Here is a 14,020-nt window from a genome sequence, read left to right on the forward strand (position 1 = left end):
GTATGTAAAACCCTCTAGTGGTAGTTTCCACGTACAAAATGTGCTTAAAAGTTAATGAGATGCCAAGAAACATAGTTTAAAATATTATAAAGATTTTCATTACACACATATGATACAAAAACTTTTTCCTTTAATCAAGATTTTGCCGTATAGTGTGTTCAATTGGGAAGCAATGAAAATGTTTTGTAAGCATCCAGTAAATTTTTTCTATTTATTTTTCAAATTATATAATTTTTGTTCAAAATCTGTACATATTCTCATGACGCTTTCCATACTGGATCTTGATTTAGAATTGAATCATCAGTAGATACTAAAGGATTTCTACAGGATCCTCATTCAAATTTGGTAGCAGCTGAAAAGGAAAAGAAAGAATTATCTTCTTTCTCCAAAATACTTTTCACTACAAGTGATTAAAAAAAAAGAAAAGAAAAGAAAAGAAAAGGAAAGGAAAGGAAAGGAAATAGAAAAAACAAAGTTGGGGCCTTTATGAGTGTTAAGAAAAATGAAAAATACCTACGTACAACTGCAATATGAAACCCAAGATTAGTATTAAATATATTTTGCTCAGGGTTGCACACTGAATTAATTGCTATTGTGGATAAATGTCAGAGTTTCTGTTTTTTTCATTACAAGATGAAAGTACAAGATGAGGACACAGTCCACCCTGAACAATCATAAACTATAAACCGAAAAATCAAACAGGCATTTCCAAACAGAGCCAAGTATACAGATGTAAGTGACAGGTATGAAACACAGCACTACTGGAACATACGGAAGGGACATCCCAGCTTTGTGTCAATATTGTCTGCTCTTTGGTGAAGGTGATATGTCAGCTGATACCTGAAGGATAAGGAAAAAGTATGCTAGGTAGAGGGAAGAAGCACATACAAAGAGCTAGAAGTGAGGAAGAACACTTGTGCAATTAATTATGAGTAGTTTAGTTTGACAAGGCGCTAGAGCAAAGCAGCAGAGTAGGGCAAATAGTGAGAGACAAGGCTGAATAATCTGGCAAGAAGCAAACTGATCTGGGTGTTTTCGTTCCATGCTAAGGAACTTGAAGTTTTACCCAAGGGCAAAAGCAATGACAAAGTCAATGAGTGAAGATTGAAACCCGTTACCTGTCAAGTGACAGCTATATGACCTCTAATTACTTAACCAAGCATTACTAAGACGACTTTGGCTTTTTGGGTCTTCTATCACTAGCAGAAACAACAATTTGATAAAGCACACCTTTTCTGAGACTTGTGCAGGTTGACAGTTCCACAGGGATGGCACCAGTGAAGGAAGATTGTCGCCAGAAATAATAACAGATATATAGACTTAGGGAGATTGAAAAAAACTTCTTTAACGTTTATTTATTTTTGAGAGAGAGACAAACCACAAGCGGGCAGGGGCACAGAGAGAGGGAGACACAGAATCTGAAGCAGGCTCCAGGCTCCGAGCTTTCAGCACAGAGCCCTCTGTGGGGCCTGAACCCACCTGAGCTGAAATCAGTCGCCCAACCGACTGAGCCACCTGGGTGCCCCTAGACTTGTGGGAGATTTTAAAAGAGCTATGACACATGAGGACTAAATGAGGAAGAAGTGTGTTCTTCATTATGCTCATGCTTTTACATTTTTTATTAGCTATGTACAAAAAAATGTGAATGTAGCATCTATTATCCAAACAATGGAAAGGGATGCCATTTACTATTTATAGTTTATTTCAGAAATCAATGATATCTAACTTCATACATTTTGGCAACATACCTTCTTCTAGTGCTCTGGTTATTCTTTTCTCCAACTCCCGCTGCGTCTGAAATAAGCCAAATATTATTTAGAATGTGTAAGGTAAACAAAAGTCATTGTAGGAATTATATATAGCTTACGACATGTGGTCTTGAAATAATACTTGTAGAGATTAAACCAAAGTTAGGGATTGCTTAAATAGGAAGACAATCACATGAATAAAATAAATTCCTATTTTATTTTAGTTTTAGATAATGGAGAACAGATACATACATACATACATACACACACATACATATATGTACATATATGTATATATATATGTGTGTGTGTAATATATAATACATATATATTACATATAATATGTGTATAATACATATATAATGCTATTTAAGCGAATCTGATAAAAAGCACAATTAATATTGATCTATTGAATATGTATAATCTCTGAAAGGTGATGTTTGATCTTACTGGTACAAAAAAGTTTAAACAAGATTCATATGGTATACTGAATTATTACTTGGAAATGATTAGAAAAACTGCCATTTGTGAAAGTTTAATCAGGTTTTTACCTTAATGAATTGTTCCTTAAAATGGGCTTTCCATTTTTTCACTCTTAGAAAAACAAAATTTGAAGGAATGCTTTTTGCTATTAGTTTTTCAGGACTGACTCTTAAATATATATAAAATGAAGAAAGTGGGACTGTCATACTGTCATGTGGAACTTCTATTGGCAAAAATTTGAGTAAAAATATTTTGCTATCTGTATTATGACTAAAACACTTATTTCTTTTCATATGCACACAAAGATTTCAGAAAATCTCCTTGAAGAAAGGAAAAATAGAGGGTTACAACAGTTTTCAAACTTAGCTTCTGATTTATAACTTTCTCAATTACAGATAAGGAAAACAGTATAAAATTTTCAATTGTAACTTTGTTTCCTTTCTCCAAATTAGGACCAAGTTTTGAAACACTTGACTACAGGTGACCCTTGAATAACACAGGGGTTGGGGTACATTCACAAACCTGTATACAATTTTTCATCCCCCCAAAACTTAATTACTAATAGCCTACTGTTGACCGGAAGCCTTACCGGTAACATAAACAGTCGATTCATACGTGTTTTGTCCAGTAGAATAAGCTAGGGCAAAAAATGACATTGAGAAAAACGGAAGGAAGAGGAAATACACTTACAATACTGTACACTATCCAAAAATAATCCATGTGTAAGTAAAGTAGACCCGCACAGGTCAAAACCATGTTGGTCAAGGGTCAAGTGTATATTACAACTGTTCCTGTCTAGAATGTTCTTATTTAGATCTTCCTTAGACAAGTTAGCCTCTCCCTGAATGCCCCAATCTGGCTCCAAAATAGTGTACTGAACATAGTCAACACTGTGGTGATAAGGATTCCAATGTCTTTACAAATTTGGGTGTGAGGACAAATGTTTTAGCTGACATGTTTCCCAGTATTTTCAGAGACTGTTTTCCCTAATACCTTTTTTTAATTGGAGTATAGTTGACATACAATGTTACACTAGTTTTTCAGTATACAAATTCAGATTGGACAATTGTATACACTATGCTATGCTTGCTACCGTACGTGTAGTTACCCTCTGTCACCATGCAACATTAATACAATATTTTTGATGATATTCCATATGCTGTATTCTTCATTCCTGTGACTTATTTACTTTATAACTGCACCTCCCCTCTAGCAACCACCAATTTGTCCTCTGTAGTTATGATTCTGTTTGTTCACTTGTTTTGTTTTTTTATATTCCACATGTAAGTGAAATCAGATAGTGTTTATTTGTCTTTCTCCGATTTATTTCACCTAGCATAATACCCTCTAGGTCTATCAATGTTGTCACAAATGGCAAGATCTCATTCTTTGTGATAGCTGAGCTATATTTCATTGTATACATACTACACATTGTCTTTATCCATTCATCTCTCCATGGACACTTAGGTTGCTTCCCTATTTTGGTTATCACAAACAATGTTTCCATAAACATAGGGATGCATACAACTTTTCAAATTACTGTTTTCATTTTCTTTGGGTAAATACGCAGTAGTGGGATTCATGAATATCTATTTTTAAGTTTTTGAGGAAACATAACACTTTTTTGACAATAGCATTATATTCGGGCCTTATAAAATGAATGGGACAACATTACTATACCAGACTTAAAAATTAATAACTTAATACCAGATGATGGGGGAAGGCTTTATTCAAACAATTTTGTGTTACCATTAATAAATACGATATAAAATATAAACCACGTTTTTTATATGACATGACTTAAGGAGCTACCAAGGTAATGTTGCATCTTTTCCCCAAAAGCTCTTTTCCTAAATATTTACCTCTGTGACCTTTATGTTTATTTCTAGGTAAAAACTGTGTTTCAATGGCGAAAATAGCTTTCAAGTCCATGAATAAGAACACGTGTACTTTTATGTATACCTTTCCATTGATCAGAAATATAAGAGGCTGAGAAAATTATACACAGAAAAAATATATATCAGCAAATTTTAATTCAAAGAACATTTTTAAAGGATTTTTAATTAGAAGGATTTTCTCATTAACTGTTAGCATTCAAATATGGCCCATAGAAATCTAAGGTTCGGTTGGGGGCACTGCAGGATTGAGGGACAAGGAAGTCACAGCCGTAGTCTCCATCTCTCCTTTAGTTAGACAGCTCTACTTCTCTCTGTTTTACACAATATAGTTTAATGCAAAAAAAAAATACATTCTATTCTTTGAAAAAAAATTATTTTGAAGGTATAAAAGTCACTAATTTAGTCAAAGTCCCGAATTTTGCGTAATAGACAAAAAGGGCTCAGAGAGAGTGTACTTTGCCTGAGGTCATGAATCCAACTAGATGCAGACCAGGAATACACGTGTGGTCTTACCAGGCCTAGAGTTCTATGCCCGTTACTTCCTCATAGTCAGGAAAAATACGTGTATTTTAAGTATAACTCAGAGAAAATGAATACATAAAACTTTGTCATGTGGCTCAATAATGTTTAGGTATGAGGCCCACAATAGTAGCTCTAAAACTAAATTACAAATTTTAAAGTCATCAATAAAAATAAAGGAACAGAAATTATGTTAACTCCTTTTAGTAGCAGTCAATTTTTAAGCACAACTTTTTTAAACCACAGGACAGAGAACTCGAAAGAGAAAATCTTTAGGTGAAGCAAGCAAGCTGAAACTGAGGAAATTCTTCCTGAAAGAATTATTTATTTCTTCCAAAGAAAATTTGGTTTATCAAAATCAATCAACAAATGAGTGAACCCATGGTGTGGTTATTTATAGCAAAATTTCAAACCCAACACAGATTTCTCTTTCCCATCTAGCATGCTTTTGCCTAACCTCTCATCATTCGTTGGTATGTACAAAAGACACAATTCACTTTATTTATAATTTAAATCCAGTCGGAAATTATAGGTGAACCTTCACGTCTCACATGTGGACTTATCTCTACCCCTCCCTCCCGACGGGAAGGGAGAATTACCTAACGGGTGAATTTGGGAGAAGGAGCTAAGCAGTGCTTACGTGTTTCTGAATCTCCTCTTTGAAAAAGATGTGCCTGCCCACAGTAACATGAATTTGGGTCTGCTCTCAGCTCTGTGGTAAGCACCCGGCCCCCGGGGTGGGGGTCAAGCAATTGTTTCCTCAATTTACAACTGTGTGGGGAAGTGCCCAATTTAGGAGGAAGCCCAAAGTGGCTAACATAACCTAAATCATATCCTCCAATTTGTTAGTGTGTATTAGTAATAAAGCTACTAAGTTTCTCTCCATCTCCCTGTCTCCTGTGTTCTGAATTTAGAACGAGAAGAGCAGGGTTACTTGCCGCCTACCCAGTGTCACCTGTCACAGCTCCACCGAGAAAAATGACTAGACAGCACTTACAGAAACATTCTCTTCTTCCTTGACTTCATAACTAACGTACATTGTTCAAAGGCCACGCCAACTCGAAAGAGAGAAAAAGTTGAAAGGAACCATTTTAGGAACAAACATAGAAAGTCAGACAAACTGAGGACACAGAGGAGTACATCTGAAATGAAAGAACATGACAAAAGAAGAAAAAAAACTAAGTGAAACAGAGATAAGTAATGTACCTCATAAAGAGTTCAAGGTAACGGTCATAAAGATGCTCCGTGAACTTGGGAGAATGAATGGATCCAGTGATAACATCAACAAAGAGATAGAAAATATAAAAAAGAACCAATCAGAGCTGAAGGATACAATAACAGAAATGACGAATACACTAGAGGGAATCAACAGCAGATAAGAAGATGCAGAAGAACAGATCAACAATTTGCAAGACAGGGTAGTAGAAATCATCCAAGCCAAAAAAAAAAAAAAAAGAGAGAATTTTAAAAATGAGCCTAGGTTAAGGGACCTGTGGGACAACATCCAGTGTAATAATACTTGCATTCAAGGGGTTCCAGAAAAAGAAAAGAGAAACGGGCAAAGAACTCATTTGAAGAAATAAAAGCTTCATTTTAAAAATTCAAATATTTGTTTGATTTAGCTATTTATAAAATGCTCTACAATCGCTCAGCAAGATATTTTATGAAAGTTGAAACAAAGGTGGTATAAGTCAAAAAAAAAAAGGAAAAAGAAAAAAGAGTGCCATAAGTAAGAAAGCAATTAAAGATGTATTCTCGTGTAAGAAAACAGCAAATCTTTTAACTTAAAAGAGAAATTAACCTTTTTAGTGTTACAAGTTGATTTCATTCATAAAAAGGACTTACCGTGGATTCTTTTTTTTTTTTTTTTTTTTTTTTTTAAGTAGCCTCCATGCTTAGTGTAGAGCCCAATGCAGGACTTGAACTCATGACCCTGAGATCAAAACCTGAGCTGAGATCAAGAGTTAGACGCTGAACTGACTGAGCCACCCAGGCACCCCCATGGATTCTTCTAAATAGTAAACATTCATAGGTCGTTAAGTGTTTGGAGGACGATCATTCACTGACACACAGGGGTGCAAAAACTGGATTATAGCAAAACTTTCAAATGTTTATGAACCACTGCCAACTGAAAATAAGTCCAAGCATCTGAGTGTACCTGCGGTTAGCAGGCAATAACATTTACTTTCTAAAATCAAATTTAAATGAAAGCTTTTCAAGAAATTTAACATGGGTCAGTCTAGTTATATTTACTGAATAGAGTTAATGCTAGGTGTCTCTTGTGGTGCACCTGGGTGGCTCAGTTGTTTTTAGTGTCCAAATCTTGATTTTGACTCAGGTCATGATCGCATGGTTTTGAGACTGAGCCCCACATTCGGCTCTGTGCTGAGCATGAAACCTGCTTGGGATTCTCTTTCTCCCTCTCCTTTTGCCCCTCCCCTGCATGCACTCACTCATTCTCTCGCTAAAATAAAATAAAAATTAGTATCTCTTGGAAATGAGAGATCAAGGGACTAAAATATATATATAAAATTTACCTCAGTTCTTTCTTAGCACATATAATTATGACTTTTACTTCATATGTATTAGTTACTTAAACAACTCAGAATTTCACCAAATTAAAAGCAACTATTATATCAGATATCTGAAACCCAAACTAAAACAGATAATATAACTCACCTTCCACAAGGAAGTCTCCCAGTAGTCATATGACGGCCGTGGGTTTAAGGTAGGAATCACTAAGTTCCCTCTTGGAGTAAGGTTTCCATTGAGCACTAAATTATTTTCAAAATGTCCACAATAAGGTGGTTCCAGGCCTGGGCTCACACTAAGGGTCCTGAGTAAAGTTTGGTGCTGCTGTCTCTCCTCAAGAAGTTTTGTATTGCTCTCTGGCAGTCTCTCCTTAGCCCTGTGAAGATTAAAAAAACACAAATACATTTTCTTTTTACCTAAATCTTTCCTAAATGACTTACGTTTTTTAAGTTTCCATAATAGTAAATAGCATTTGCCTTTGAACAGTGTTTTAACACTGAACATGTGACACAGCACACCTACTATCTAAAATTATACTTTTAAAATTGTTCTAAAGAAATGCTTATGATTCCAGGGGGATTCCTAACAATTCAGACCAGGAAAGGGAGAGAAGTGGCTATCAGTGATGTACATGGCTTAACAAATAATACTTGCTGTCTTCTGGAGTGGCTGTACTGACAGGATCCTTCAGGATGCCATTATATATACATACTTATATTTAGGAAACCTGTTCACAGATATAAAACTAAACCATCCCTCAAAGACATTTTCAAGCGTTTGCTTTCACCACTCTTGTACATTTCACTCATTATCTCAAAGAAACTGAGCACCTGACACTGACGAATCATTGAGACCAACAATCTCTAGGGGAGATAGTAGATGGCAGAGTGTGATCAGAAAGAACTAAAACAGCTACAGAGGCAATTAGCTTGTAACAGTCACCAAGGCACTGGAGGCAGAATCTGCCCTTTCTGTCTTCCGTCTTCCACATGCCTCCCTCCCACCACGGTGCTCTTTTTAGCCACTCTGGGAATTATGCTACCCTTCAGCCCTGTGCGAGTCTTTCTGTATTTCACCTGGATGCCTTTATGTAAAGTAGAAAAAGCATAAAGGATGGTTTGTCTCAAGGCCCACTCTAGTAATCATACCAAAGATCACAATCGAGAGAATAAATGTACCAAGCTGCCAGGATGAGTAGTAGTAGTACTTGACCTTTTAGGTTAAAGATGTAATCTTCCAAAAAGAAACTCATCGACATTTCAATTTAGGGTAATTCTGACAAGCAATTTTATAATAATATGCTTCTAAATGAGAAAGCTTCAAACAATGCACTTAAAGACTAGCAGATCCGATCGATGGAAAATATACAGGGCGGGGGGTGCGGGGGGGGGGGGGTGGGGGAAGAGGTCCTGTAAAAGCGAAAAAAAGAGGAGGGATGCAAACTGTCCTGGACTAACATTTCAAAGGTAAGTTCACTTAGAAACATCATTTTCCAAAATGACACCATCTAGTTGGCTTGCACTTCCTACTCATCTCATGATCTTGGCTCCACAGACATTATGCTGTGGAGGCAAATTAATAAGCTAAATTTCTTGTCTATGATTCTCTTTTGACTTACCTGTTCAGCTTATTTCTCAAGGACTTTCTAACTTTTAATTCTTCTAGGTAGAGTTGCCTGTAGGTTTCCAACTCTGTTTTAGTAGAATCTTCTTGAGAAGTCTTCATTGTAGAGACCTATTCCAGATCTCTAATTCTAAGTTCCATTTAACTTCTCGCTGAAGCATGAGCATTTTCTCTTAACTGGTCCAAGTGTTCTCAAGCTGCTGCTTGTGCCTAAAGCAAATTAACAGGATAGTTTTAAAATAGCTATAATCTGAATAATTAATTATACCTGTTTCCTTTAGTTCGGAGTCAATGATTCAGAGAGCAATTTTAAATGAAAAAAAGCTCAAGTGTAAAATATTTATCATCAATGTCAACTGAATTAAATATGATTTATAAAATTAAAGTTCAATCATTCTTGTATTAGTATTCACGCAATCTGATAATTCAAATAATAGAATCAATGACAAAAATTTAGAAGTCAACAATAAACTTAATAATCCAAGTACAGTGCAATTTTTAAATCATAATTTTTCTTTTCCTCTTAATAGTGAGACTAGTTGTTTAAACCATCATTTTTTCTTATCCTCTAGATTTAGTAGGAATAACGATGAAAACTGAAATGTTTAAAGGGAGGAACAAATGCCTCCAGGAATCTACAAATTACCATAAAGCAAGTAGAGGAAACCCCTACAATACATCTATCCAAAATGTAATTTGCAGTGAAATGAATTACAGCACATTACAGATCAATCAATTAACCTGTAAAAACAGGTCGACTTCGTGTCATTTTTCTACTATGTCCAGTCGTGCTCTTTCTTCAATCTCCCGTTTATACTCTTCCACTTGACCGCGTTCTACCATATTCATTTCCATAAATTGTTTCAATTTTACTACTTCTTGCTGTAACTTCTTGTTATTGCTCTCTAGTTTTTCACGTTCTTCTTCGAAAGCTTTCATTGATAATAACTCTTGTTGAAGAACTTGATTTTTTTTGCATCCAGGTGTAGACATTTTGAAGATGTAGTTTCCAGTTCTGTTGTAAAGACATCAGCCTGCATGAATAAAACACTATAGTTTGGAAGTGGAGTGAAAAGAGTCTAACTCAAAACTACTATCAAAATGTGTTTTTCAGATTTTAAGTAATCTCTACGCCCAGTGTGAGGCTTGAACTCACAATCTCAAGATCAAGAGTAACTGAGCCAGCCAGGCACTCAAATTTTTAAATAAACTCATTTGCAATAAAATGTTACCTGTCTTAGTATGTGGAACCATAAACAACTCAGAAAATCAAGAGACACGTTAAAGACATCAGGTGTTACTGAAATAGATCTTTGCTATCATTCTCTTTACTACACATTTGCACTTGATTCTATACTTTTATTTTTCTATGATTTTTTCATATCTTTCTTTCATACAATAAGTCCCCTCTTAGGAGAAAGTCTCTTAGCCCTTCCCGCATCTTAACACTCCATAACTTTTAAAGACGTTTTAGCAATATCATATTGACTTATGTATGCCCAAGTCAAAAAATACGTCTCAAGATAAGACTCTGAAAATAAGACTCTAACTCATGAATCTAGAAGTAATGATTCTAATGCCACGGCCTGTTTCTGAACAGCAAATGTTTTATGCTAATTTGAACTGCATTCCCAGGAGAAATGATTCTCTGGGATGTGTTAAGAAATCACATCTCCCAGTATAAAACTTTAATTGAATGATCCACGTATTTTTTTGAGGCAAAAACAAAAATTTAATTCAATACTGTTATCTTGTAATCCTTTGTTACTTTCTAGAAAATAAGAGATAATACTAAACAACAACAACAACAACGACAAAACTGGCTGGAGTTTCAGTGATGCTGAGTTGGGAAGGACTTCCATCCATTCTATATGATTGGTAAGACAGGGTGAGTGGATGTGGTGGTTTTATAAATTCGTTGATACTTCTGTGAAAATCCCTCCCCTTAAATATATGCTGGCTTCAGTAACTGGTTTCTAGTGAACAGAATATGCAGAACTGCTGTGATATTTAAGGCCAGCCTAGAAAATGTGATACAGCTTCCATCTTTCTTTCTCTAGGGAAGCTCACCCTTAGAACCCAGCCACCACGTTGTGAGGAATACCAGGCTACCTAGTGAGTCTTCATGTACATACTCCAGCTGAGACTAGCCAACGTCCTAGCCAAGGCCAGCCTCAACAGCCAAACACGTGTGTGAACAAGCCTTTAGATGATTCTAGTCTCCAGCTTCCAGTTATGCCAGCTGATGCCAAATGAAGAAGAAATGAGTTGCCCTACTCTGCTCTCCCTAAACTAAAGACTGGTGAACAAGAGACATGCTGTTTTGAACTACTAGGTTTTTGAGGTGGCTTATTAGGCAGCAGTAAATTGCTACCACAGATACTGATACTAAAAATGGTGTGCTGCTATTCAAAAAAACCTAAAACTAAACTTCCTTTGAACCAGGAGGTAGGCTGAACCTGGAAAGATGTAGAAAAGCATAAGAATGAGACCGAAAAAGGGCCTCCACAAGACTCTTAGTGGAAACCTGATGGCCTGTGAAGAGGCTGACAGCAAGGGTTTCTAAGCAAGTGAAGAAAATGACACTGGAGGAAAGGGAAGTCATGCTACAAAATACCTGAAAGTAAAACGGATAGGAAAGAGAAACTAAAGAAAGACTATGCAACTGCAAGGAACCAGGACTTACTGGGTTCAAGTATCTGTTTCTCGTTTACAGCCTCTCTACATGTTGAACTGTCAAATAATGCTAAAATAAAGAAATGGCTTTTGGGTTAAGAGAAAATCCAGGGTGCTACCAGGAAAACAGAAAGATTTAAGGTATGCCTCCAATTTCTTTAAGGATCTTGAGTATAAGATTTTTTTTAAAGTGGGTTCCACACCCAACATGGGGCTTAAACTCAGCACCCAGAGATCAAGTGTCACATGCTCTACCAACTGAGCCAGCCAGGAGCCCCAAGAGTAGACGAATTTTAAAGGCATTGTCTTAATATAAGAGCTTCACAGGAAACCTGAAGCGAAAAGCTTATCTCAAAAGGACTTGGGAGGGTCGCTTTGCTAAAACACGGCATGAAATCCAGTAATATTTACAGAAAACTAAAAAAAGTTAGAGATTTATAATAGCAAAACATACTATTTGCTACCTTGGACTAAAAGAGACCAAATAGTGCAAAATGAAAAGAGGCTTTGGGTCTTAGAAATCCCACAGGGAGGAGGCAGGATGAAAAAACTGCTGCAAATACAGGTCATTCCTTATGAAAAGGAAGGAACCAAGAGTTTAAAGAGTAAAGAAAGGGAAGAGACATGGAGAAAGTATTCCCGTGGTTAGGACTAAGTCCTAACTTAAGAACTGACAGCGTACATCAGGCTCTATTTCAAAACTCTTATGGACTAGGGTGCTTCCCATCTTCTTTTTCTGAATGGGACAGTCTTCAGCAGTTGACTAGAATGTTGCATTTGTGAGTGATAAATAACTGTCTCTTTCGTTCTCAAGTCCTCATATTGAGAACCCTTGCACTCAAGGGGCTATACTTCAGATACTTCAGATAGTAAGATCTTGGACTCAAGCCCTGAACCTAATGCCATGATAACTGAGACTCGCAGGAGGTATTGGAGGGGGAGGGGAGTGAATGTATTTTTCAGGTGGGAGGAATACAAACATTTGTGGCCAGTGGGTAAATTATATTGCTTTTTAAAGGTGTCCATAGGTTTTAAATATTAATTCCATTTTAAAAAAAGGCCATGGAACAACTTAGTGACTTGCTCCTAATGAACAGAATATGTGACTATGATCCTGTGTGTATTCCAAGCCTAGGTGACAAAAGGCGATACAGCTTCTGCCTTGCTCTGTATCTCAGGCTGCTTACTTGGAATCTAGCTCCCCATCTAGTGAGGAAGCCTAGGCCACAAAGAGGGTCTAGGTGTGTCAGTTTAAGTGTTTCTGCTGCCTCCTGAACTGAAGTCCAAGGCAACAGCCAGCATCAACCACCAGACGTTAGTGAACAAATCTTCAAATGGATCCAGCCCCAAACCTTTCAGTTGCCCCACCTGAAGCTGAGCGGGGCAGAGACTAGCTGTCCTGGCCACACTTTTCCTAACAGATTTGTGAACAAAAGAAATCTAACCTTTGGGGAGTTTGTTAAGAAAAAAACAAAGATGATAAATTGCAAAGTGGATGAAAAAAAAAGAGATGACACCTAAACTTGTATAGGAGAAATTGGTCTCCATTAAAGTAGGATGTAATAAATGTTAAGATTAATTTATTAACAACCAATGGTGCTAATGAGAAGAAGCAGATAACTAGAAGCAAGATCTAAGAAGTTTTTCTCTCAGTTTTTCCCCAGTTAGGATCATATTAGCTGCTCATTTTCCATATGTGGCCTTTATTATATTGAGGTATGGTTCCTCTAAGCCTACTTTGTTGAGGTTTGTATCATGAATGGATGTTATAGTTTGTCAAATTCTTTTTCTGCATCTATTGCAATGATATGATTTTATGCTTTTTTGAAAATTATGTGATATGAGGTATCACATTCATTGACTTGCAAATATTGAACCACCCCTGCAAACCAGGGATAAATCCCATTTGGTTATAGTGAATGATTTTTTTTAATGTTTATTTATTTTTGAGAAAGAGCACAAGAGGGGAGGGACAGAGAGGGAAACACAGAACCTGAAATAGGCTCCAGGGTCCAAGCTGTCAACAGAGCCTGACACTGGGATCAAACCGACGGACCATGAGATCGTAACCTGAGCTGAAGTTGGATGCTTACCTAAGCCACCCAGCTGTCCCTGCCCCCGGTGAATGATTTTTTAATGTATTGTTGGATTCAGTTTGCTTATTTTGTTGAAGATTTTTGCATGTTCATCAGAGATGCTGGCCTGTAATTCTCTTTGTGGTGTCTTTATCTGGTTTTGGTATCAGGGTAAAGCTGGCATAGAATGAATTGGGAAGTTTCCCTTCCTTTTATGTTTTTCTGGAACAAGTTGAAAAGGACAGGTTAAACTTTCTTTTTCCTTTTTTTTTTTTTTTTTCTTTTTTGGATTAGCTCTTCTTTACATGTTAAAATTTACGTCTGAAGTCATCTGGTCCTAGACTTGTGTTTGTTGAGAGTTTTTTGATTCCTGATTCAGTTTCCTTGCTGGTTATTGATTTTTTTCAAATTTTCTATTTCTTCTTGTTTTAGTTTGGTAAGTTATATATTTCTAGGAATTTATTCA

At 36.4% G+C, this 14,020-nt stretch overlaps 1 pseudogene; it reads right to left on the reverse strand.

Moving 5' to 3' along the window:
- Positions 1-218: 218 nt before the first annotated feature.
- Positions 219-14,020, reverse strand: part of LOC109261229 (ankyrin repeat domain-containing protein 26-like) — a 46,222-nt pseudogene continuing 32,420 nt past the window's right edge.

The sequence above is a fragment of the Panthera pardus genome, unplaced genomic scaffold (genome assembly GCF_024362965.1).
Source record: "Panthera pardus isolate Hobbes unplaced genomic scaffold, ASM2436296v1 HiC_scaffold_299, whole genome shotgun sequence".
NCBI classification, from domain to species: Eukaryota; Metazoa; Chordata; class Mammalia; order Carnivora; family Felidae; genus Panthera; species Panthera pardus.